Raw genomic sequence first — 975 nt, 5'->3', positions numbered from 1 at the left:
CTTAGAAAAGAAGCGAGTTCCACTGGCGGTGCTTGTGTAAGATTGGAGTGTAGTTGACAATTTTTGCATTTTTGCACAAACTCTAATGCATCTTGTTTAATCGTGGGCCAGTAGAAGTCTTGCCTCATTATTTTAAGAGCAAGTGCCCTGCCACCAAGATGCTCCCCACATATTCCAAAATGAACTTCTCGTAGAGCATAATCAGCTTCAGATGGAGGAAAACAGTTGAGATACGGACCTACAAATGCCTTCTTATACAGTTCATCCCCTATAAGAATGAAGTTGGCAGCCATGCGTCGGATGCGAAATGATGTAGTAGCATCATTTGGTAGTGTTCCGTCTTGAAGAAAAGAGATGATAGGATCCATCCAAGTTGGCTCCCTTGGGTCATCTATAGACAGTATCTCCCATGAGCCAATCCCTTGGGTCATCTTATACAGTTCATCCCCTATAAGCATGATTGTGCTATCTGTTGATCACCTCGCACGACGCCAATCCCTGCTGGGGTTGGAAACTTGATCTTCAAGTGTGTTACAGAAGTCACGACGCCAAAAATTGATTGCAGTGGTCTCCCGAGATAGCATTATACGTCGATTCTGATTTGACAACGATGAATTGAACTGAGTGAGTCATCTGTCGAGGAAAATCTCCTAAGACAACTGGAAGATTTATTGTACCCTCGACACTCACTGGTCGATCATCAAAACCATATAATGGCCTGGATGCAAGTTGAAGTATTTCCCTTATTAATCCCAAACTGAGGAAAGTTGAATAGAACAAGACGTCGACAGAGCTCCCATTGTCGATCAAGATCCTCTTTACGTTATAGCAGGGCTCAACAAGTCATGCACTAATGACGAGAAGATCTTGGTGAGGGACTCACACTCCTTTCTAATCGGAATCATCAAAAGTATAGGCTCGAGGCGTAATTTCTTCTGCATTGGTTCACCTGGTACAGTGACAAGGACTTGATCC

This window comes from Phalaenopsis equestris, unplaced genomic scaffold (genome assembly GCF_001263595.1).
Source record: "Phalaenopsis equestris unplaced genomic scaffold, ASM126359v1 Scaffold000202, whole genome shotgun sequence".
NCBI classification, from domain to species: domain Eukaryota; kingdom Viridiplantae; phylum Streptophyta; class Magnoliopsida; order Asparagales; family Orchidaceae; genus Phalaenopsis; species Phalaenopsis equestris.
The sequence above is the reverse complement of the archived record's forward strand: the minus strand, read 5'-3'. Positions refer to the sequence as shown.